The sequence below is a fragment of the Nelumbo lutea genome, chromosome 1, assembly GCF_056320005.1.
Source record: "Nelumbo lutea isolate HS-2025 chromosome 1, American lotus-T2T, whole genome shotgun sequence".
Taxonomy (NCBI): Eukaryota; Viridiplantae; Streptophyta; class Magnoliopsida; order Proteales; family Nelumbonaceae; genus Nelumbo; species Nelumbo lutea.
Window position 1 is genome coordinate 121523537 of NC_142684.1, and position 8736 is coordinate 121532272.

Below are 8736 nucleotides of genomic sequence, written 5' to 3' on the forward strand. Positions count from 1 at the left end.
AATTGCTTGAAAGTTGAAACAATTTCTATCAACAATAATCAACAACTAATCCGAAAAGTTAAATTCATACTTCCTAGATAGATCCAAATCACCTCCAATTCGCCAACAGTCCAACCCCTGTATTGTTTCATATTATTGCTTTACAAACCCCACTAGACAAAAGAATCCAATCATCCCAACCTTGAAACCAACTACCCACTCAAGAATCTCTCAAGGGTATTTCAGAAAAATTGCATGAGAATTTGAAAATTCCATTATTCCAAGGCACACACACACAAATAGAGAAGCCATGCCGACCTCTATAGATTAGTTTATAGAAGAAAGACTTCATAAGGAATAGAAAAGGAAAAGAATGGAAGAAGAGAGGAAAAAACCATTGCCAGACAAATAGTGTATGTGCTTGTGTGAATGACTATGAGTCTGAGTGTATGCTCTCAAAGTATTATTAAAATTTTGTTTGAAAGCCTCTCAAGAGTGCAAGTTCGTCAACAACAAACTTAAGTGGGTTTTCTTACACCACGACATTTCTTCCCCTTGTCTCACGCTGGCCTAAACGTGCAGCTTGTCCTACCGAGCTATATTGACCTCATTTTTCTCTCTTCCCATTTCAAAATTCATTTTCTTTCCACCGAATGTAGAAGCACTCTTGAATCAATGTGGATCCGGAAAAAATAAGCATCAAGACAGAAAGAGTAAAAGATCGAGTTTCTTTGTTGAATGCTAACTCTAAGTTTCCTTCCATTTTCAATCTAAATAAACAACAATTCACATTTCAATGTAAAGTAAACAAGACCCAAAATCCCCAAAATTTCTTTTATACAGTAGGAGAAGGGTAATCCCATTTCATTTGCTCCCATTTTCTTCCATCTCCAAATCAAACCAAATTCCTTGTTGAAGGGATGAGCAATCCATCACATGGATGGCCGAACCCAGCAGGTAGGTTGGGCAAAATTTCAAAAATTTATCTCTCTCCCATTTGGGAATCACATTCCCTATTTTAGAAAATTGCATAATCAATGATTAATCTTAAACCTAAACCGAAACAGATCTAAAACCAAAAGGTAGGAAAGGGATATACCTGATATGGAGTAACAGTAACTCCCAACCAAGGTGTTCACGCACAAGGAGATTACCAAAGTCTGCTCCCACTAAAAATGACACAGTGTAGGGTGGAGCAGAATCAGCAGGATGGCTCTTCAGCAAGAACCTGATTCTTCACCAAGAATCTGATGGAGGGCGAGTGAGCACGACTTCAGATCACCTTTTATCCCAAAAGGTGATATCAATAACCCTTTTTGATCGCTCATACAGGTGGAGATCGAACCGGTAATAGCGGCAATAGCAGGAGAAAGCAAGAGTAGGAGATGGCGTCAGTCTAATTGTATGTTGTCTTCTCTCTTGTATCAGTAATATGATGGATCAATCGGGGTTCGCCCTCCTCCTCTATTTATAGCCTTAGGTTCTCCTAATCCCATTAGGAGTTTCCTAATCCAAATCTTGTATTTGGATTTGGACTCTATTTAAGAGATAAGGATAATCCTTTATCTTATCTGTAGATAAAGATCAGCCCTCCTAATCTAATTAAGAGTTTCCTGATCCAAATCTTTATTTGGATCTGGACTCTCTGAGTGGATAGGGACAATCCCTTATCATATCTGTTGATCTAAATCCCAAAATTGCCCATCTTTAATTAATCTAATTAAATTTGTGTGCTCGCTGATCCTCCAAACTACTGCCCAGTTGGATATCCGTGCACGGCATGGGGCCCAAACATTGATCTACACATCAACCACATGGGTTAAGCCCAGTCTCTGTTACAAGGCCTGGCCAAATTCACTATAGGAAACACTAAACCCTTGATCCCATCACCATGGGTTGTTAATGGGCCCAACATTTACACTCAATGGTCATTGGGTCAAGCTACCTTATAAAAACCCAAAGACTGTGGGCAAATGCAAGATTAGCCCATCAGGTATTACCCTCAATGGTCTTACACTTAACCTCTCAGCCCATAATGATCAAACACTGCCCGACAAGAGAGGACCTCTCCCTCGACTGCAAAGTACAGTGTTGCATTCTCTACTCACATGGATCTTGCAAAGTCGACTACCGACAGTTTTGGTTTCCATCAAAGATAGTGCATCACCGATCATTCACTTTGTCCGACAAATGGGTTGATCCTGTCATTATGATCACCTACTCAGATGAATTCTCGGAATGTTCCAACATACCCAGGTTTTGACCCCCTCTAAGGATCTCACTGATTGGCATATCAAAGATAGCCCAATCCGACACTTAGTGCAGTATCATAATCGAGTCTTGGGGTCAGGTGTAATATTCCAATTTTGCCCATCTATCTCCAAGGTCCAAGGCAATACTAAAACTCTGGCCCAGTTCAAGGTTTCAAGAAAACCCACATTGTGTGTACCTCAGGTCTCACCTTGGCAGCTGAGACAAGCCACCCCAACCAACTTGGCAGCACATCAATGTCAGCCTTGGCATAATAAATCTCCCCAGATCTATCCAATGACTATGAAGATTCTAAACTAACACGAGTCTCATATGTGTCTAGTTTAAGGGTATTACACAGAAATACACCATGATAACATGAATCAAATATGTACTTTATTCATTTACCTTAAATGTCATAATGTACATCATTTTGATTGGAACTAAGGCATACATTGTCTAACAACTCCCACTTGCACTTAGGTCCAATCTGGTATAAGCTAGAGTTCCAAACTTTCCACGTGTTTCTCAAACATTTTCCATGTTAGTGGCTTAGTCAATGGGTCTACTACATTTTCCACTGATGCTACCTTTTGAAATAGGGTGTCCCCTCTTCCAACTATCTCTCGTAGTACATGGTACTTTCTCTCGATGTGCTTCGACTTCGAGTGGGCTCGTGGCTCCTTAGCCTGAGCGATAGCTCTAGTGTTGTCACACAACAATGGAATGGGTGATGTGCTGGATGGAATTACTCTTAATTCGTTAATGAACTTCTTCATCCAAACAGCTTCTTTGGCAGCTTCACTTGCGGCAATGTATTTGGCTTCGGTTGTGGAATCCGCCGTGGACCCTTGTTTGCTGCTTTTTCAGTAAATAACACACGATCATATCGTGAAAATGTATTCAAATGTTGACTTTCTATCATTTGGATCTGACTGGAAGTCGGCATCAGTATACCCCTGGATCTATAGTGAACTACAATCGAATACTAGACAAAACTCTTTTGTCCTTCAAAGGTACTTAAGTATGTTTTTCACAGCAGTCCAATGCTCCTGCCCTGGGTTTGACTGGAATTTGCTTACTACACTCACTGCCTGAGCGATGTCAGGATGAGTGCATAGCATGGCATACATGATGCTCCCTACGGTTGAGGCATAGGGAACGTCCTTCATGCCCTCAATCTTCTTAGGAGTCTTAGGAGACATGCCCTTGGAGAGAGTGACTTCATGCCTGAAAGGAGCATTTCCTTTCTTGGAGTTTTTCATTTGTATCTCTTGACTATCTTGTCAATATAAGCAGATTGGGATAATCCTATTATTCTCTTTGATCTATCTCTCTAGAGCCAAAGACCCAGTATATAGGAGGCTTCTCCAAGATCTTTCATGGAGAATTGTTGTGAAAGCCATATTTTCACCGTAGTCAAGATTCCTACATCATTCCCAAAGAGTAGAATGTCATCTACATACAGAACCAAGAACGTAACCTTATCCCCATTGGATTTTCTGTAAATACAAGGCTTATCCGGATTTTGCTCAAAGTCAAACTTTTTTATGGTAGAGTCAAATTGGATGTTCCAACTTCTAGAAGTTTGCTTAAGTCCATATATGGATCGATTTAATTTACATACCATGTGTTCTTGACCCACAACTATGAAACCTTGCGGTTGTTGCATATAAATATCTTCACTAAGATCTCCACTCATGAATGCAGTTTTGACATCCATTTGCCAAATCTCTTAATCATGGTACGCTGCTACAGCTAGCAGGATCCTAATGGATTTAAGCATGGCCACCGGCGAAAAGGTTTCCTCATAATCGATTCCCTCTTTCTAAGTGTACCCTTTCGCCACAAGATGAGCCTTGTAGGTCTCAACCTTACCATCGAGGCCCTTCTTCCTCTTGTAAATCCATTTGCAACCAATTGTTTTAACCCAAGGGGTGGATCTACCAGAGTCCAGATTCCATTGGTCTCCATTGAGTCCATCTCAGCTCTCATGGCATCTACCCACTTTAAGGAATCTATGTTCAACATAGTTTTAATATAAGTCACGGGATCCTCCTCACTTGTCATGGATTCCACCAAGTAACTATCCTGGTCATAGCCGAAACGAACTGGAGGCCTAAAAACCCGAGTAGATCTTCTAGGTTGGTCATTACCTGGAGCTTGTGGGACATCTCCCACTACCCTTGAGCTCTCCTTATCAAGAACAACTTATTGAAGATGATTGTTCAAGATGTAATCATTCTCCAAGAAATGGGCATTTCGACTACAGAACACTTTCTCTTCTCCTATGTCATAGAATAGGTAACCCATAGAGCCTTTGGGGTAGCCAACGAATAGGCAACAACTAGTCTTGGATTCCAATTTGTCTGGACTTGTTCTTTTAACATGTGTTGGACAACCCCAAATCTTCAAGTGTCTTACACTTGGTTTCTTACCGGTCCAAAGCTCATTGGGAGTCTTTGGAACTTATTTGGTTGGAACTCGGTTCAGCACGTATATCGTAGTCTCCAATGCGTAGCCCCAAAAGGATGTGGGTAACTCTGAGTGTACGAGAAGTGATCGAACCATATCCAATAAAGTCCAGTTCCTCCTCTCTGACACACCGTTTAGTTGTGGTGTAGTAGGAGGAGCTAATTGTGATACTATCCCATTGACCTTCAAGTAGTCCCTGAATTCGTCAGAGAGATACTCACCACCTCAATCCGATCGAAAGCTCTTAATTTCTCTCCCTAACTGTTTCTCAACCTCTTGTCTGAACTCTTTGAACTTTTCAAAGGATTCAGACTTGTGTCTCATTAAGTACACGTAACCATAGCGTGAGTAATCATCGGTAAATGTTATAAAATAAACGTACTGATTACGTGTCCTAACATTCATGGGACCACATACATCAACATGTATAAGGTCAAGCGTGCCTGTACATCTTTCAGGCTTACTGTTAAATGGCTATTTCGTCATCTTACCCTAAAGGCAAGGTTCACAGGTTAGAAGATCTTCTACAGTTAGAAAATCCAAAGGACCATCCTTTACCAACATTGTGATATGATCTATGTTAATATGGCCAAGTCGGTAATGCCACAGACAAGTGGGATTAACTGTATCACGGGTTCTTTTTTTGGGGATATCATCCGACGTAGTTTCGGTTATGTTAGTTTCCAGAGAATGATGGAGAACATAAAGACCATTCTCAAGTTCTTCGTATGCGAGGAATTTGTTATTTCTTTTGATAGTAATCGTATTACTAAAGAGAACAAAATATCCATCCACACAGTTTTGAAACAGAAATCATATTTCTTCTCAAATTCTATACATAAAGACAATATTTCAGTACAATAATTCCTTCTCTGAAAATTAACTCTATAGTTCCTATAGCTGTAGCAGCAACACTTGCAGAAGTCCCCAAGTAAAGAGTCACTTCTCCGTCACTCGGTCTTCTCCTTAACCCCTGTAGTGAGTTACACACATGAGTCGAAGCCCCAGAGTCAATACACTAGGAAGCAGAAGTTACCAACATATCGGTTTCTATGACAAAGGATTCGAAATTACCTTGTTTCTTGAATTCCAGGTATTGAGGACAGTTCCTCTTCTAGTGGCCAACCTACTTGCAGAAGTGACAAGCATTTGATGTTTTGTCTTTCCTCTGCCTCTTGGACTTAGTAGCTTTTTTCTGAGGCTTTTTCTTAGCCTTCATCTTCTTCTTTCCTGATTTGTCGACTTCAACAAGTATGGCAATGGGCTCATCCTTCTTAATCAGTTCCTCGACCCTCTGCAACATATTGTTGAGTTCCTGGATGCTAACATTTAGTTTATTCATGCTATAGTTCATGATGAACTGATTGAAGGAAGGAGGCAAAGAATTTAGGATGGCGTCCACTTTCGTGACATGGTCAATCCCGGATCCAAGAGCCTAAAGTTCATTGATATATCCCATCATCTTAAGACAATGGTAATGAAGCTGTTGGTTCTTCGACATCTGCGCGGTCATGAACTGTTTCAAGACCTTCTTTCGAGTATAACGATTTTGCTCTTCGTACATCGTCCTTAAACTGTCCAAGATATCCTTGGACAATTCGATCTGATCGAATTGTCGTTGTATCGGATTGTCTAAGGATGCTATGATGTAGTAGTGGGCTAGGGAATTTTTCTCTTCCCATTCATGGTAGTCCCTCCTACGGGCCTCAGAAGCCCTATCATCCAGACATTTCGGAATAGGATTTTTAGCTATTTTGTCAATTTTTTTTGATGTCAGGATCAACATAAGGTTTCGGTACTAGTCAGCGTAGTTTGAGCCCTTAAGTTTGTTGTCATCCAACAATTTTGTGAATTGTCCATTTGCCATTTATGATAAAAAGCAAATATTAGTCAACAACCTTATTTGATTCATGCTATCTACATAGATATGGCTTTTAATATATGTTCCATTCCCATTTGTTCATGTCTAAGATTTCTCTCCTATCTCAGTGATAGAGACTACGAATTATGTCTCTGAAAATGTGGAAAATCACATAGGGTGCATGGATGCAACTATTTCAGCTGCATAACCCCACCACCTTTCTATGAAGGATCATATCCACTCATCTTATAAGCTTTTCCTTTGGCCTCTGTCAAACAAGGTTCATTGTCATTTTAGGTTAAACCTTTCTGTTCAGTGAGTGCTTACCCATCATATTCGTGAACGCCAAGGTACCGTGAGAGAGTCTTCCATTTTAGGATAGGCCCCTCCCACATCGGTCTATGACACCCCTATCATCTTATGAAACATTCCAATAGATCTAACAGCAAATGGATAGCCCAATTTTATGGTGTGTTTCCTCATTACTGAAAGACCCATCTTCATGCTAATGATAGAAGGCCTTTAGTGAGTTCATCATATGAATCTTCCTATCATATGCATTCATATTTTAGCGGAGGGAACAAAAATTATGACCTAGTTTAATTTAGGTCAAACCAAAGTGGCTCTCACTAACTTTCATAAAGCCAAATTTCGATGGGCCCTAAACGGCTAGGGTTTTGCACGGTTCCTCTTGGGGAGGAAGCTGATGTGGGGCCCACCATGAAGGGAGATCTTCCAAGGATCTTAAGGACACCATGGCAATGATGTGCATTTAGCCATGGTGTGTGCAAGAGCCACTATCGTATACATACATCACATGTAGGAACAAAATTGATCCAATCAATTAATAACTGTAAAACTCATTATTAAAGCCCATAATAATCCATAATATTGCTGATTAATATTATCTAGGTATATGGGCTGAATTGCAAAGAACAGTTTGGCCCATATAGCTTTTATGCAGTTAATGGGCTAAAGTAGTTTTAACACATTAAAACTGGGTTTTACAGGTGTGTACCGAATTACATCTTGTAATTAACCATCAACCCTTCGACCCAAGAATGAAAAAATTAGGGTTGAGAACAGCCCCATCGAACCACAGATTCGGTCCAACCAGTTTGGACCAATCTGGTTCGAATGGGTCTAGGGTTTGATCTTTAATTCAAGATTTAATTCAAGATTATGATCTGAAATTAAATAACTAATAAAAGACATTCAAGAATCAGTACAAGGGCTCTTCGTAGATCTGCTACCCTGCAAAATAGAGGTTAGTTCATAGTTTGCATTTTCTCAAACTGCAAATCGCAGATAGTCGAACCCTAATCAGCGAAAATCCTTCCTTTTGTGAGATCTGCTTCAAATTTGAATGAAATAAAATAGAAAACCCAAATTTCTATTAATATTACATCAAATCAAATTCTTATACATTTGGTCTAAAAATAAAAAAAAAATTAATTACGGACAAGAATGTAAAAGAACTACAAAACACAGATTTCTTGTGCTAATCAAGATTACGATCTCCACCGTACGAACAACCATAAATCAAGATTAATATAAAGAACAATTCTAAATATATATCAGATTTAAAAAGAGTTAATTTTAGATCAATTGCCCTTAATTTGGGAACCGATTTCCCAGAAAATCAATAATCTGTGCAAATCGGGTAGAATGCCTTCTACCCATTTGCGCAGTTTAAGATCTGGCCAATTTCGGTTCAAGATTTGGACCTGGCTCTGATACCACTAAAGGGATGAGAGATCCATCATAAGGATAGCCGAACCCTGCAGGTAGGTTGGGCGAAATTTCAAAAATTTCTCTCTCCCATGTGGGAATCACATTCCCTATTTTAGAAAACTTTATTCTCAAGAATCAATCTTGAACCTAAACCGGACCAGATCTGAAACCAAAAGGTAGGAAAGGGATATACCTGATACGGAGTAACAATAACTACTAACCAAGGTATTCATGCACAAGGAGATTACCAAAGACTGCTCCCACTGAAAATGACACAATGTAGGGTGGAGCAGAATCAACAGGATGGATCTTTAGCAAGAACCTGATTCTTCACCAAGAATCTAATGGAGGGCGAGCGAGCACGACTTCAGATCATCTTTTGTCCAAAAAGGTGATATCAAGAACCCTTTTTGATCGCTCATACAGGTGGATATCGA